General features: G+C 41.2%; 1 non-coding gene across 1 annotated transcript; it reads left to right on the top strand.

The window, feature by feature from the left end:
• The first annotated feature begins 10,859 nt into the window (after nucleotides 1-10,859).
• On the top strand, nucleotides 10,860-10,935 carry TRNAI-AAU (transfer RNA isoleucine (anticodon AAU)). The gene has a single exon. It is a non-coding gene; the product is annotated as a tRNA-Ile (tRNA).
• The last annotated feature ends 6,389 nt before the right edge of the window (nucleotides 10,936-17,324 follow it).

Here is a 17,324-nt window from a genome sequence, read left to right as displayed (position 1 = left end):
TCTTAATAACACTAATAAGAGATAATTTTAAAAATAAAATAAATATTGAAAAGATACAGTAAAAAAATTAAAATTTTATAATGATAAGTGGAAAAAACCTACAGAGAACAGGGAGCAAGAACTGAGGGAAAATGACAGAGATAAAAATGAAGTAAAAAACACACAAAATGCCACAAAAATATGAATCCAAAATAAAATAATTTGTTGATAAATGATGATTAAATGAGAGCAAAAGAAAAGAAAAAAGGAGAAAAAAAAGTTAAGGTTTTTGAAATGAAACCTTCATAATAAAACAAGAATGAAAGATGTACCAACTATGGATAATGAAGTTCAAAGGGAAAAGGAAAGAATAAAAAGGAAAGAAGATAAAGTGACCAATGTGAAAATAAAAGTTATAAAAAGTGTAATTTTTTCCTGGTTTTGAGAGGTAGCTTCTTCCTTTCTTTCTCGGCAGGTGGCACTGTACTACGGATTTTGCCCCTGTGGGGCTCTTGAGCAGAGGTTTGCTGTTGTGTTGCTATGGCAATGACATAGGCTGGGCCTCAGTCCCGCTGATAGGCGGGGCTTGTTAGGGCTTGGAGGCTCAGACAATGGGAGTCTCAGTTAGTTTTCCAGGTATCTCTTTCCACGTCTCTCCCATCTGAGCTAATAGCTTGGAGACTTAGCTGTAACGTTCTGCCCAGTCACTACTTGCAGAGCAAGAGGCTCTAAGAGCATTCAGGTCCTTCCTCTAGCACCATTCAAAGCACAGTTCTGGGTGAGGCTGTGCTAACCAGAGCTACCAGCGAGAGCAGGCAGGGCTGGGAGCTGATTGCAGATCTGGCACCTTTCTAAGGGTCAGGGGACAGGTCTAGCACATCTCAGCATGCCGTTGGTGGGCTGGGAGCTGATTGCAGATCAAGTGCATTTCTAAGGGCCCCCAGGCATGTCTAGTACCCCTCAGCACTCCGCTGGTCTAATCTCCACATGCTTCTCCCTTGCACACTGTTTGGTAGCCCACAGCAAGCCACCTGCACGCCCAGCCCTCATGACTTTCGCAGTGCACACTAAGGTCTGCTCCCGCCCACTTAGGCGCACAGTGCCTGTGATCTCAGAGCCGGGAATGCAGAAATGCGCTTTGAAACCTGTATCCACTCACAGAGGCGCCTGACCCAGGCAGATCCAGGCCTAAGAATCCTGGCCCTTGTGCATTTCCTGTGTTGTTGGTCACAGAGCCTGGGATACACAAAGATGCTGGCTATGTCCACTGCTGATAATCTTGGGCTAAGCCCTCCAGCCCGTGAGCAAAGGTGCCCATGTCAGAGGTGCCAGGTGGAGCCACTCATATACTGCCCACTATCATGGACCCAGGAGTGCACAGAGCTGCTGGCACCAGCGCCGGCTCCCTCGGGCATCCTGCACTGGCAACCTTTGTTGGAGTCTGCCGCCTGTGCTCGCCTGCATCCACGGTCTCAGGCCAAGCTGGTGCACTCTCTCCTCTGTTTGATCCTCCACCCTAACCCAACTTCTTCCCTCTGCCCTAGACCCTCCACTTCTCTCTGTTCCAGATGAAAGCGGCCCTTCCTCAGATCAGTGAGGAAAGCAAAATACTCTGTTCTTCATCTTATTTCCTTCAGAGTGGATTATATATTCAGCCACCTTTTCACCCAATCATACCTTTGTCTTATGTGTATATTTCAGGTGTTCCTGAGATATTTTTTCTGTCTTTAGTTGTTGAATTTTTTGAAACTTCAAGGGGAGATATCGGGAGCACCCATCATGGCACCATTTCTCTGATGCCACTGTCTTTTTTTTTTTTTTCAAGAGAGAGAGCAAGAAGGAGAGAGAGACAGGGACAGACAGAAGACAGACAGGAAGTGAGAGAGATGAGAAGCAGCAACTCACAGCTGCTGCACCTTAATTGTTCCTTGATTGCTTTCTCATATGTGCCTTGATAGGATCTGGTGATGGTAAGGGGTTCCAGGCAAGCCAGTGAGCCCTTGCTCAAGTCAATGACCTTGAGCTCAAGCCAGTGACAACAGGGTCATGTCTATAATCCCACACTCAAGCTAGTGACCCCACGCTGAAGTGCTGGTGAGCCTGCACTAAAGCCAATGACCTCAGGGTTTTAAACCTGGGTCTTCAGCTTCCCAAACCAACATTGTATCCACTGTGCCACCGCCTGGTCAGGCATTCCATGTTTAACTTTTGAGGAACTGTCAAACTGTTTTCTAAAGTAACTATAATATTATACATTGTCATCAGCAGTGTATGTGGGATCTGATTTCTTTATATCTTGTCAATACTTTTCATTAACTATGTATTATAGCCATTCTGGTGGATGTGAAGTGATATCTCTTAATGGTTTTGATTTGCATTTCTTTGATGACTGTTGATGTTGAATGTCTTTTTATGTGCTTGTTAGCCATTTTTATATCTTTGATAGAGACATATTTACTCAGATCCATTGCCCATTTTTAGTTGGGCTATTTGGCTTTTTGTTATTGAAAGGAGTACTTTATATATTCTAGATAAAAGTCATGGTTCAATATATGAATTCCTAATATTTTCTCCCCCTCTCTCAGTTGTTTTTTTTCACTTTCTTGACAGTATTATTTGACATATGAAAGTTCTTAATTTTGATGAAGTTAAATTTTCTATTTTATTATTGTTGCTACTCATGTTTTTGGTGTCATATGTAAGACAGCATTGCTGAATCCAAAGTCATAAAGATTTACTCCTATCTTTTCTTCTTTTCTTCTAAGTGTTTATTTTTTTAGCTATTACATTAGGTCTTTGATCCATTTTGAGTTCATTCATTTATCATAGAAACCCTTGTGTAAATCTATTATATTTTTAGGCTTTAATTTTATGAGGCAAACAGGGCAAAGCCTAACCACCTTAAGCAGCCAATTTTAACATAGAAGACACCAAACATACTGATAGACACTTCAAAATATTCCACAGTAATCATTAGCACTGACATTTTACATCCAATGTGCCCATTCTAGAGCAAAACTAAAGTTTTTTATTGTCCTAAATCAATCTATATTCCTAAATCACTGGGAGTTTCTAAGAAAATGGATTAACTTGAGAATGAGATGATGGTTAGCAGTCTTCAGATTTATATATTTATCTTTAGCTGATTGTCTAAATTGTTAAATACTGGATTAACTTCTACCTGTAGTAATTAGAAACTAAGTAATTTGACCAATTCTGCTGAGAACAACTTGAAATGCTAGGAAAATGTTAAAACCAAACCAAAAAAAAATAAGTAAATAAAACAAAACTCCAAAATAAATTTGCTTGAAAACATTACAGGTCAAATAAAGACTTTAAGAACAATATCTAAGAAAAGTGGGAAATATAAAAAAGTAAGCTTGTTATTTGTAGTGACTTTCTCTGTGGAAACATTTGCCAATTAAAGAAGAAAAACCAAGAGTTTGATAGTACTTCCAATAGCCTCATGGGGGTAGGATGATAAAAGTCAGAATCCAAGATCTGCAATGATCTGCAAGGGAGGAGTAGCCATACTAAACCACTTCCCATGTTTGGGTTGAAATCTCAAAGGGCTGATCCCTAAAAAAACTAGTGAACAAAATATATATCAGTCCTCACAGGGACTAGGTTTCATGTTATCTTAATCCCTAGAATTTGATTAAGGTTATTCAGGATTGCTAATATCTCAAAGTTTGGCAGAAGGAAATAAATTTGCTATGCAGTATAATATTATTGTGGGCATCAAATTATTTCTATAAGCATTTTCAAATACAATGTTAACACACAATAAAAATTTACCGGTTACCCCAAAAGATATGACTTTGTAATTGAGAACCAGCAGAAACAATAGATGGTTTAGGTCCATTAGGGTTATCAGAAATAAACTTTAAAATAAGTATGTTTACCATGTTCACAAAGGTAAAAGATAAGATTGAAAGTTTGAGTAGATATATCAATAGAAAATAAAATATTTAAAAATATCAAATAGAATCCAAAAACTAAAAAATTAATAGCTGGAATTAAAACTCAGTTTAGATACATTAGAACAAAAGACATAGTGAGAATGAAGCACAAAGAATCAAAAGGATGAAAATTACAGGAGAAAGTGTAAGAGTCCTAGAAAATAAAGTGTGAGAAGAAAACATAGATACAATTGAATCCAAGAGAGAGACTAAGAAGAGACATAGCTAAAGAGATAATAGCTGGGAATTGTCCCAAAAGTAATAAAAGATTAAGTTTAAAATTCAAGAATTCCTATAAACTGTAAACATAATAAACCAGAACAAACCCACACCTAGGATCATCACAGAATAATTTGAGAAAAGGAAAGATAAAGAAAAAAAATTTTTTTTAATTCACCAAGGGTATGGAGAAGACAGCAGGAGGAAAAGAAGACAGATTGCTGTCAAAGGAGTAATAATTAGATTAAGCGCTAACAACTAACTTCTCAACAGAAACAATGGAAGCCAGAAGACAATGGTATAACATCAAGGCACTGGAAGAAAACGACCAAACTAGAAATTCATGCACAGTGAAAATATTCTTCAATAATGAAGGGGAAATAAACAGAGAAGTTTAGTTACATGCATATCTACACTAAAAGAGATATTTTAGGGTATTTTTTTTTGGTAGTTTTCCAAAATCAGAAGTGGGGAGGCAGTCAGACAGACTGCTGCATGCGCCTGACCAGGATCCACCTGGCATGCTCACCAGGGGGCGATGCTCTGCCCATTTGGGGTATTGTTCTTCTGCCGTTGGAAGTATTCTAGCGCCTGAGGCAAAAGCCATAGAGCTGTCCTCAGCACCCGGGCCAACTTTGTTCCAATGGAGCCTTGGCTGTGGGAGGGGAAGAGAGAGACAGAGAGGAATGAGAGAGGGAAGGGTGGAGAAGCAGATGGGCACTTTTTCTGTGCACCCTGGCCAGAATCAAACCCAGGACTTCCACACGTTGGGCTGATGCTCTACCACTGAGCAAACTGGCCAGGGCTTTATTCTTTAGGTAAGCCAGGGTAGTCTTTAGGTAAAAAAAAGAATAATCTCATTTGGAAATGTAGATAGCAGTGAAAGCAATGAGATTTAAACATTTGGGTAAATCTAAATGAGCATTACTGCATAAACAGTAATAATGACATTAGTCTTTAAAATATGGAGAAAATAAATAACATTTTAGGAGGGATAAAATATTGTTAAAGTGTTCTAAGATTCTAGCATTTTCTGGAATGATAGTGAAAGTACAAATATCATATTTTGATAATCACAAATATCAAAATAATTATGATAGGCCCTGGCCAGTTGGCTCAGCGGTAGAGCGTTGGCCTGGTGTGCGGGGGACCCGGGTTCGATTCCCATCCAGGGCACATAGGAAAAGCGCCCATTTGCTTCTCCACCCCCCTCCCTCCTTCCTCTCTGTCTCTCTCTTCCCCTCCCACAGCCAAAGCTCCATTGGAGCAAAGATGGCCCAGGCGCTGGGGATGGCTCCTTGGCCTCTGCCCCAGGCGCTAGAGTGGCTCTGGTCACGGCAGAGTGACGCTCCAGAGGGGCAGAGCATCACCCCCTGGTGGGCAGAGCATCATCCCTGGTGGGCGTGCCAGGTGGATCCTGGTCGGGCGCATGCGGGAGTCTGTCTGACTGTCTCTCCCCGTTTCCGGTTTCAGAAAACTACAAAAAAAAAATAATAATAATTATGATAATCACTAAAAGTCTAATAAAAAAGTTAATAATTTCTCAGCTAATCACAGATCAATGGAGACTGAGTTCATTGATTAACTGGAAATTTGATTGAGCAAGAGAAATTAGAATGAAGCATATATTTCAGAAGACAGGGTCCCATTTTGGGTAATCATAATTTGACTTACTGGCACTAATTTAGGATTCTTTTATTTATAGCTATTTTATCTTTTCATTATAATTGCTAAGAAGCCAGTTGTTTCCCAAGGGATTTGTTTTAAAATGTAAAATCTTATGCATTTTATTCTAAACTCAAAATAAAATGGAATTAAACATGCAAAATAACTGAATGTCAAGTAACTAGTTATATAGCCAGCTCATTTACACTGATTTAGTAATTTGCTTGAACAGTTTGGAATTTATGTTAATTAAGGAAAGATTATTTTATGTTATACATTTACAGAATGACATAAATGTCTTATTTGCTCCTCTATAAATGTTATTATCTTAAGTTTTACTTCTTTCCCACGATTAGCCTCTTAGAGTAATTCCATATAAGGTTATCATTTCATTATACTTTTATTGTACTGTAATTGGAAGAACCTTCAACTTAAAATTTAAATAGGTATTAAAAACGCATACTATTCTCTTGCCTTCAACAAACTGTATAATACTCTGTGTAAAATGATATGACAACCACTATGACACATTTATTTCTTAAACATAAATAGGCTCTTACACCTTATAAACTTTTATATCTTTTTAGTGTCATTATGCTTTAATGAAATCTTTTAAATAAAAATATTTAAAACAAAATAGTCATGATATATGTCATAGTTTTCCCTGTATTATAAAGATTAACCAGTGGCATGGTTGTGTGCATTGGCTCTGAATCTCTCCCTAATCAATTAATTCTATGTGTGCAGTTTAAAGTTCCAATCACAGGTCAGAAGGTTCTGAGAGAAAAAGACATTTTATTGCTTGTCCACATTTCCTATATTCACCAACTAATTGTCAACTCTCTGAGATAAATAAAGATCTAAATTCCAGTTCCATCTTCATCACTGACTTGCTTTGTCAACTCGACTTTTCTAAGCTTTTCAGTTTCCCTCTTAGTAACCTCTCGTTGGCTTTACAGTGTATTAGAGTAATGTGATCTCTTGGGAGAAAAGGATTTCTACAAATTAAAAGTAATTTTTATTATCCTTCATGGAATACTTATAGCTCAAGTTTTTGGCTGAAAAATGCTTTAATGTTTCCCTGTACATGTTAAGGTCCTCACCGCAAAGCTAGGCTGAATGCAAAGCATGTGCAGAACTTGTCAGCCTAAGTACAGTATGTGGTGTTTGCCACTCATTGTTCATTGTTTCCTGAACTTGTTGCATGTAAGAGGCTGATTTCTAGTACGTATTCCCCTTTAACATTTGTTTCTGCTGTCATGGCATTTTTCCACCCAATATTTTTTTGTATACTATGAGTCAGAAAACCATCTGTCATGGAGAACTTAGTTTATCATACTTGGGACTTCAGGCTCAGCTGAAGCACCAAGGAGATTCTGGAAGAAGCAAAGGCTAGACATGAGTAGTTGCTAGCACAATTGAAAGTATTTGTTCTATTTTGCCCAAAGACTTAGGGGACTGCTACCTCAGCAATGAAAGGGTCTAGGTCTGTATAAGAGTTGAACTTGCAGGAGTAGGAGGTAAACTAAATGTTAAAAATAAATTAATTCTTGGCCCTGGCCGGTTGGCTCAGTGGTAGAGCATCAGCCCGGAGTTTGGAAGTCCCAAGTTTGATTCCCAGCCAAAGCACACAGCAGAAGTGCCCATCTGCTTCTCCACCCTTCCCCCTCTCCTTTCTCTCTTCCCATCCTGCAGCCAAGGCTCCATTGGAGCAAAGTTGGCCCCGGGTGCTGAGGATGGCTCCATGGCCTCAGGTGCTAGAATGGCTCTGGTTGCAACAGAGATGGACAGAGCATCACGCCCTGGTGGGCATGCCAGGTGGATCCTGGTTGGGAGCATGCAGGAGTCTGTCTCTCTGCCTTTCTATTTCTTACTTTGGAAAAATAAAAATAAATAAATAAATAAATTGATTCTTTCTGACTTGTGGTGGTGCAGTAGACAAAATGTTGACCTGGTCCTGGCCGGTTGGCTCAGCGGTAGAGCATCGGCCTAGCGTGCGGAGGACCCGGGTTCGATTCCCGGCCAGGGCACACAGGAGAAGCGCCCATTTGCTTCTCCACCCCTCCGCCGCGCTTTCCTCTCTGTCTCTCTCTTCCCCTCCCGCAGCCAAGGCTCCATTGGAGCAAAGATGGCCCGGGCGCTGGGGATGGCTCTGTGGCCTCTACCTCAGGCGCTAGAGTGGCTCTGGTAGCAACATGGCGACGCCCCCGGAGGGGCAGAGCATCGCCTCCTGGTGGGCAGAGCGTCGCCCCTGGTGGGCGTGCCGGGTGGATCCCGGTCGGGCGCATGCGGGAGTCTGTCTGACTGTCTCTCCCCGTTTCCAGCTTCAGAAAAATGAAAAAAAAAAAATATTGACCTGGAACACTGAGGTCACCAGTTCGAAACCCCAAGCTTGCCTGATCAAGGCATATATGGTAGTTGATGCTTCCTGCTCTTTTCCCCTTCTCTCTCTCTCCTCCCTCTCTAAAATGAGTAAATAAAATAATTTTAAAAAGAGTTTAAAAATAAATTGATTCAAATAATACCACTAAGTTGGAATATACGTAAATCACTAAAATGTGAGTTTTACCATCACTGTCAAAAGAATCATTAAAGTAAACATTGAACTCTTTACAATGAAAAAAGGGGGTGTTAAAGGGTCAGATCAGTAAAGAAAGTCACAGAAGGCCCTGGCTGGTTGGCTCAGTGGTAGAGCGTCGGCCTGGCGTGCAGGAGTCCTGGGTTCGATTCCCGGCCAGGGCACACAGGAGAAGCGCCCATCTGCTTCTCCACCCCTCCCCCTCTCCTTCCTCTCTGTCTCTCTCTTCCCCTCCCGCAGCTGAGGCTCCATTGGAGCAAAGATGGCCCAGGTGCTGGGGATGGCTCCTTGGCCTCTGCCCCAGGCGCTGGAGTGGCTCTGGTCGCAACAGAGCGATGCCCCGGAGGGGCAGAGCATCGCCCCCTGGTGGGCATGCCGGGTGGATGCCGGTCGGGCGCATGCGGGAGTCTGTCTGACTGTCTCTCCCCGTTTCCAGCTTCGGAAAAATACAAAAAAAAAAAAAAAAAAAAAGAAAGAAAGTTAAAGAAACCAGACTATAAATGATGCAAATAACAAAAAAACCAGCATAGCCATTAGACCTAAGTAAAGGTCCGATTTTTGCCCTATGAGTGTATATGGCATGAAAAGAAATCTTAAACATGGGACTTTGACTTTGATTTCAATATTTAAGGTTAGAAAGTTCCAGGGTAAGAAACACTGTATGTACAATTAAAAGATCAAGCCTGGAAAAGTATTTCAATAAAGAGAATGCAGAGGGAAAGGAGGGCTTAGGGAAATACGTAGAAAACAGAATCAATTGACATTATCTAAAAAGAGATAAAGATATCAAAAGAGAAAGGAATGAGGGGCAAAAAAGAAAATTAAACATGTATAAGTATGCTGACAAGAAATGTGCATTAATCTTAGTGGTTTTACAGTGTTACTGCTGCTATGGTTTTTACAAAATGCTTTGAACAAGGATCAAGTCATAGAATTTCACCTTCTGTAATGTCTGTTTATGGAAGGAGTTTGCTAAGTAAGCACGCAGGATCAGTTAGAAGCATGCAAAGATACCATGATTCACCAAAGTTAGAGTCCTTGCAAGATTAAGTCCTAGTGGGGGGACACTTCTGTCTGAGGGAAAACAAAGCCGTGGGCTCCCCTGCTGGGATTACTATCCTAATTATCAGAGAACTATTGTTTCTTTCCCCTCTTGGGCATCAAATAGGCTGACCCCTTTAACTTCAAACAACCTCCCACTAGTGCTGAGAGCATTCTCTGCTGGCTCTCTCGCCTTCTCTAAAACCAAAGGCACTTGGCTGAGAGCCAGTTCTTAGTGATACAGTCCTTGGCATATTTCCATCAGCAATGAACTTTAACACACACACACACACACACACACACACACACACACACACACACACTCTTTAAATCTCCAGTCACATTTATTTTAGCATTAATTGAAAAAACAATGAAGAAAGGTTCTCGTAATTTTTTAATGTTGATTTCAATCTCTTGTCATTAAACTTTATTATAGGAAAAGCCTTCTTATGATGAATTTTTAAAAATAAAAATTCTAAAGCCATATCTTTAAGGATAGGAATCAAAAATGAATTCACTTTCAAGCACATTATTTATTACAAAAAACAGTAAGCCCTACTCTTAGCCAAATTTCCTCTGAAATAGACCACCATAAAATCATATCACATTTTAAATTATTTTAACAAATTTGTATGAGGTGTACATGTGTTTATTTTCCTTGGCTTTAAGCAGTATCTACCTCCATTTTTTCCTTTCAAGCAAAATTAACTTCTGTTATGAAAAACAGTTAACAATTTTAGATATCTGCCTCCTGAGAATGAAATTGCATCCACTATTGGGATGTTTGCATTTTATATTTTTGATAATTTATTTACCACCCACTTTGTTTTTTCTCTTCTTAGTACAGCTGTGTTCCCTCCACACCCAAATATGGCCTGAGTCCTGATCCACAAGAGTAAACTAACTTTATTACAACCATGTCTGGCCAACTCTTTCCTTCTCTACCAGGCTCCACCCTTCTCAGAGATCTTGGGTCATGGCTGAACTGTGGGGAGTAGCAAAGAGAGCTGGAAACCTGGAGCCTTGAATTCTAGTCTACCAATGAGATGAACTGTCTGTGTTATCTAATCAAGGCCAGTCACATCTGAGGGCCTTGGAAAATAACGAGGTTAGACTCTGTCGGCTAACATTTCTTCCCCTTCTAAATTCTGTGCTTTTAATATTTAATAATGCTTTCTAGCTTCACTGTTTCTAGAAAGGGGTAATAATCCAAAAATCTGAAAGCTGTCTTTCTGAAAAGAGACCATGTAATAAGAGAACTCTAATCATATTACTCACTCATTCATCACTCAACAAATGTATATTGAACAGTTACTATCCTTCAGGCACTATGCTGACTAGGCATTATGTTAATTAATTTCAATTATATTTGTTCATTCTCAAACTGTTTTTACTAAGGTGAAATTTACATAAAGGCCCTGGCTGGTTGGTTCAGTGGTAGAGCGTCCGCTCAATGTGTGGAAGTCCTGGGTTTAATTCCCAGTCAGGGCACACAGGAGTAACAACCATCTGCTTCTTGACCCATTCTCCTTCTCTCTTCTCTTTCTCTTTCTCTCTCTTTCTCTCTCTCTCCCCTTCCCACAGCCATGGCTCAATTGGCTCGAACCAGCTGGCCTGGGGTGCTGAGGATGGCCCTACAGCCTCTGTCTCAGGCTATAAAAATGGCTCTGGTTGCAAACCAGCAATGGCCAGAGGGAGGCAGAGCAGAGCCTCCCTTCTGGGCTTGCCAGGTGGTTCCAGGTCAGGGTGCATGCAGGAATCTGTCTCTCTGCTTCCCTTCCTCTCACTAAAAAACCAAAAAAACCAAAAAACCAAAAAAACACACACATAAAATTAACCATTTTAAAGTGAAGAATTCAGTGTATTTAGTATGTATACTCAGCGTTGTACACCACTACCTAATTGTTCCAAAACATCTTCACCCCTCCAGAAGGAAACCCCATGCCTGTTAAGCCATCAGTGCCCTTTGTCCCCTCTCTCAACTCCTTATTAACCACCAGTTTGCTTTCTGTATCAATGGATTTACCTACTCTGGATATTTTTATTTATTTATTTATTCATTTTAGAGAGGAGAGAGAGAGACAGAGACAGAGAGAGGAGAGAGAGACAGTGGGGAGGAGCTGGAAGCATCAACTCCCATATGTGCCTTGACCAGGCAAGCCCAGGGTTTCGAACCGGTAACCTCAGCATTTCCAGGTCGACGCTTTATCCACTGTGCCACCACAGGTCAGGCCTGGATATTTTATATAAATAGAATCATACAGCATGTGACCTTTTTTGTCTGGTTTCTTTCACTTACCATAATGCTTTTAAGGTTTATCCATGTTGTAGCAGGTATCAGCATTTCATTTACTTCTGGCTGAATAATATTCCATTATATATATTGTTATAATATATATAATATGACATATATTATATAATAAATTATTTTACATATATGTATGTCACCATTTGTTTATCCATTCATCTATCAACACACATTTGGGCGGTTTTCATCTTTTGGCTATTGTAAATAGTGCTGCTAAGAACATGTGTGTACATCCCACAGTTTTTAATAACTACTCAAATATGGCTCAAATATACAGTTTATGGCCAAACTTTTATAAATAGTTTTGGAAGCAGTTAACTGTTTTCCTGTACTGGATTCAATCAAAGTCACTATATTGTCATCTAATCTCTGACTTCTCTCATTCTTTGTTCCTGGTTTTACTACTCAATAAATTGAGAAAATATATAGAGTCTCTCTTAATCCTTGCTGTGTTCCTATAAATGTGTGAGTATAAAACTAGAACCCAACAAATGTCTTTATAACCAATGCCATATACAGTCATATAAACAAGGAGCTATTAACATCAGAAAAAGAAAAGATTATGTTTTACAAAACATTTCCAATGGATCAATTACCTACTGGAAAGGGGAATGAGATGAGAGTGCCAGGCTATTGCTACTCAGCTCAATTAGGGCAGCAAAGAAGTACTTTTTTTCTTTAAATTATAATTTATGGGAACCATTTCTTTTCTTACTTATATAATAATTTAATAAGAACTAGGTTTTTTACTTTTATTTTTATTATTCTGTTCAGAGGCCAAATTGCAAAAGCACTCACACAGATGCTATAATTTTTAGATACCACTTAATAAGTACCCCGTGCCAATGCCTGATCCACATATCCAAGACATCTGTGGTTTTATTCCAGTTTCTCTGCTTAAGCAGTCCTTAATGATGCGTGTACTGTTTTCTTTCTTAGACTCATTGCCTCCATGAAAATTTGTAAGAACTACAGTGGTTGGCAAAAACCAGTCCTCATGTTAATACACACACATAATCAGTGTTCTCTTTCTTATTCTCTTCTTCAACTGAAAGATTCTTCTTTTTTCTTTGATTAAGTGAGAGGCAGGGAGTCAGAGACAGACTCCTGCATGCACCCCAACTGGGATCCACCAGGCAAGACACCTACTGGGGGAAGCTCTGACAATCTGGGGCTGCTGCTCCGTTGTTCAGCAATGGAGCTATTTTAGCACCCAAGGCAAGGACACAGAGCCATCCTCAGCACCTGGGGCCAACTTGCTCAATCTGTTTGAGCCATGCTATGAAAAGAGAGAGAAAAGAGAGAGAAAGAAAGAAAGAATGGGGGTGGGGTGGAGAAGCAGATGATCACTTCTCCTGTGTGCCTTGACAGGGAATTGAACCCAGGACTTTCACATGCTGGGCTGATGCTCTACTGCTGAGCCAACCAGCCAGGTCTGAAAGATTCTGACTTTATATGGTTTATCAATTTAGAACTATTCATTTTTTAATATCTCATCATAAGTCCCGGTTTGAACTAGGTATAGGCTTAAAAATAATTTTAAAAATTTTATAAATTGACAGAGACATTGCTTTTGTGAGTCACTAAAAACCTATTTTTCTAAAATACTAGACTTAGTTATTTCTAGAGTGGTACATTTACTACTCCGGCCAGAGTTAATTCTTTCAGTCCAATAATAAATACATGTTCTCTTTACATACTCAAAGTGCTGCAACTGCCATTCGCCCGCTCAGTAGGGGAAAACAGTCAAATTTGTATTTTGAATTGAGTTCCATTAAGACTTTAGCTCAAATAGACAGAAACCAAATGATCATTTAGGTATTAAACTGAATCTGACTGCAGGTATCACTTAAGTTTATGATAAATTATTGGCATACAAATTTATGAAATGGTGTACACATAAGAAGCCGTGCATTAAATACAATTTTTAATGTTGAATCACGTAAAATATATTAAGAGATCTCAATATATTTTTTAAATCACTGTGGCATCTCTTATAGAGCAAACAAATCATCAAGAAAAATGAATTGCAGCCCTGGCCAGTAGCTCAGTGGATAGAGCATTGGCCCAGCATATGGATGTCCTAGGTTTGATTCCCAGTCAGGACACACATGAGAACCAACCATCTGCTTCTCTCTCCCTCCCTCTCTCCCTTCTCTACCTCTTGCCCTCCCACAGCCAATGGCTCAATTGGTTCAAGCATGGCACCAGGTGCTGAGGATATCTCAGTTAGTCCAAGCATTAGTCTCAGGCACTAATAATAGCTCAGTACTTGAGCCTCAGCTCTAGACAGGGGTTGCCAGGTGGATCCCGGTCAAGGCACATGCAGGAGTCTGCCTCATTATCTCCCTTCCTCTCACCTAAAAAGAAAAAAAGAAAGAAAAAGAAAAGTAAATTGTTTCTTAATTATTGATCTATTTTACAAAATTAGATTTTCATACTGTGTTCCCAAAGCAAGGTGCTAAAATATTGTAAGTAATAATACTTCCCATTTACATAGGTTTTTAATGTTCAAACATTTCTTCAGCAGTTATGTTCTACCTCTGTTACTTACACTCATAAAGGGAGGTATCTTAGGTCTTACTGCCCTATGGTTTGAGAACCAGCATCATCATCAAAGGAGTATGTTAGAAATGCAGAATCACAGATCTCACCCTAAACCCACTAAATTAGAACCTGCATTAAGAAAAGTCAAGTAGGTTTCTTGCCTGGGTAACTCACTTGATTAGAGCATCATCCCTATATATTAAAGTTGTGAGTTTGATCCTGGGTCAAGACACATACAAGAATCAACCAATGGGCCTGACCCGGCGGTGGCACAGTGGATAGAGCGTCGGACTGGGATGCGGAAAGACCCAGGTTTGAGACCCCAAGGTCACCAGTTTGAGCATGGGCTCATCTGGTTTGAGCAAAAAGCTCACCAGTGTGGACCCAAGGTCGCTGGCTTGAGTAAGGGGTCACTCGGTCTGCTCTGAAGGCCCACGGTCAAGGCACAAATGAGAAAGTAATCAATGAACAACTAAGGTGTCGCAACGAAAAACTGATGATTGATGCTTCTCATCTCTCTCCGTTCCTGTCTGTCTATCCCTCTCTCTGACTCTCTGTCTCTGAAAAAAAAAAAAAAAAAAAAAAAAAAAGAATCAACCAACGAATGAATAAATAAGTAGAACAACAAATTGGTCTTTCTCTTTCTTCCGTCCCTTCTTCTCTCTCTAAAAATCAATTTAAAATGTGGGGGTTTTTTTGTTTTTGTTTTTTAAAGAAAAACTATTCTGAATTGTAATAAACAAGTAACAGTGTGAGGGAACGCCGTTCCAGAAAAAAATTAATCTGGCATTTTTATTGTGTCCACAATATGTCTTCAATTGCATCAAAAAATAACACACGTAGGTTCCAGGAATCAAGGTCCGGTGGCACACAGAGATTTGGTGAGTCTTTGGAGGAAAAAATTCATCTGTTTTCTTTGTCAAATTTTCAGCATCAGTTTTATTAGCATTGAGAATGATGCGACTAACTTTGCTTTCTTTAACTTAGAAGTTAAAGTGAAGGAAATGTTTAACTCAGGTTCTCTTCTTCAACTAACTTCCCAACCCCCTGCATTTGGATTCCTCTGACCAGGGTATAGAAAGGGGAATAGCTAAATTGTTTACCAATCTCCCAGCCCCTTTGTCTGGTCATCCCGCCATTCTTCAACCCCCTTGTAAGGTATTTTTCCCCGCCGAGAAGGAAGGAAGGGGCCGGAGCCACGAAGTGTGGAATAGTAAAAGGCTTTATTGAGTACAGAGCGTGCTTCCCACCCGACGAGATTCCCTGGCCCCAAGGAAAGATGGAGGCCAGGGAAGTCTCAAGGAGTGACCTGTATGAGGGATATTTAAAGGGTTCCTAGGATGGTCGAGCTAATATGACGTGGTGAAATCTCACTGGCTGGCAGACGGTCGCTGTTTTCCAAAGGGTTCCTGAGAAGTTTCTTTTGGCCCGCTTGGTTGTGGGTAGTCCTAGCCAAAGTTCATGGGTCTGACCTTTCCCATTATCCACTGACCTTACATTCTGACCTTTTGTGTTAAATAGAAAAGGGGCGCCGTTTATTCATCTGGCTACTTGCTGATTAGGGGCATCCTGGGGAGGGGGAGATTGGAAGGTGGTGGTTTTGAGGGGTGTCAGGAGGAACATCTGTGCGGCCGTGAGTTGAGAAACTTCGCGGATGCGGTCCTGTAAGGATTTAAAAGAAAGAGGAGTAATAGTGGGATTTGCAGGGTCCAGCCTTTTGGTGAGCTGGAGATGGATGGAGTCCAGTGGTTCCAACTGCCAGTGGTCCTGTAAGGAGGCAAGCTTGAGGCAAAACTGCATGTCAGGAGTGGCGTAAAAGGGAAAAGGAAGGGGACCCATCCATTTCCATAACCGAGACCTGTGAGGGAACTAGAGGTCCAGAGTGTGATCGCAAAACAGAGAAGGTAGCCCCTGTGTCCACAAGAAATGAGATGGACTTACCCACTAGTTGCAGCATACCCTGGGTTCTCCGAGTCCAGGCTGTGTCCTAGGAGTTTGAGCGATGCGTCCACCTGGCTGGACTGGCCTCCCATTTGGGCGGCTTGTCCTCCACGTAGAGGCGCTGAGGAAAAACCTGTTGTCCAAAGGGGCAATTGCTTCACCAGTGACTGGGCTGCTTGCAGTCAGGGCAGGGCTCAGTGGGCAGCATCCGGCAGGGACCCTGCTAGGACCAGTGGTCCTGCTTGCCACACTTAAAGCAAGCTGCTGGTGGGGTTTCTCTTTGTGTCTTGGATTTGGGTTGGGCACTTCCTGTGTCTTGCCTCTGTTGTTCTACTGGCCTCAGTGTTGCCACAAGAGCCGGGGTTTGGAGCGTTACCTTCTGCTGCATGTGGGCCTGGCAAACAGCCTTGGCCTGTTTCTACTAGTTGGGACCGTTAAAAACTTTAAATGCTGTGTTCACAGGTCCCGGGTAGGGGTTTAGGGGGGTTGAAAATAAGAGGAGGAGGGCTCGTACGGAGCCCGGCACCCAGATCCTGCAGGAAACACTGGAGCCAAAGGCAGGACAGGGCCAGAACTTCCTGCAAGAAAATTGGAGTTGGACATCCTGAAAACCAGTGTAAGAGCCAATGCCAGGCTGAGAATGGCCTGACGGAGGAGGGACTTAAGAACACAGTGGAGTAGGGAAGGGCCCCTGACCAGCAGGGGAGGAGAAAGAGAGATGGTAGTGGTGGATAAGAAATAGGTTTTTGCAAAGGGAGGGGAGGGGGCTCTCAGAGGGAAGCGACCCAAGCACAAAAGAGGTCCGCAGAGGGACCAGAGAAGTCCCAAGAGAGGGGCACCCCCAGGGGTCAGACAGGAGGGAGAGAGAGTTGGGAGTCTGCGGAGAAGGAAAGATTAGGAATGGAGGTTTTAGGTGAGCTTTCTCTGGCCAGAAAAAGTCCTGCGCGGTGAAACAGGCGGCATAGAGATTAAGGACGGGCACATGAATAATTAGAAGCTGTGTATGTAAGAGATCTCCAATCAGTTCCCAGCTTTTTTGGCAATAGTTAAATTGGTGAGGGTGTTAACACCGAAAGTCCCTTCA

This window comes from Saccopteryx bilineata, chromosome 5, assembly GCF_036850765.1.
Source record: "Saccopteryx bilineata isolate mSacBil1 chromosome 5, mSacBil1_pri_phased_curated, whole genome shotgun sequence".
Lineage (NCBI taxonomy): Eukaryota > Metazoa > Chordata > Mammalia > Chiroptera > Emballonuridae > Saccopteryx > Saccopteryx bilineata.
Note: the sequence above shows the minus strand (reverse complement) of the source record. Positions and strands in the feature narration are given on the sequence as shown.